This window comes from Mirounga leonina, unplaced genomic scaffold (assembly GCF_011800145.1).
Source record: "Mirounga leonina isolate KUSES-001 unplaced genomic scaffold, KU_Mleo_1.0 Mir_201, whole genome shotgun sequence".
Taxonomy (NCBI): Eukaryota; Metazoa; Chordata; class Mammalia; order Carnivora; family Phocidae; genus Mirounga; species Mirounga leonina.
This window is the reverse complement of record NW_023270504.1, coordinates 23,386,188-23,386,394: the sequence shown is the minus strand read 5'-3', so window position 1 is coordinate 23,386,394 and position 207 is coordinate 23,386,188.

The window sequence follows — 207 nt, the reverse complement described above, 5'->3', positions numbered from 1 at the left end:
TGCCTCAACTCCCAATCATACTCTGCTTTGTGTCTATGGCAGGTCTTGTGTGGGAAAGATTTTCCTGCCCTTCCTTTAGTCTCAGGAAACCTCTGAAAGTATGGGCATAGAAATCTGCGCTGAGGTCTGTTTCTTTTCCTTCCCTGTGGGGTAGGTTTATTTCTTCTTCTTCTTCTTCTTCTTCTTCTTCTTCTTCTTCTTCTTCTT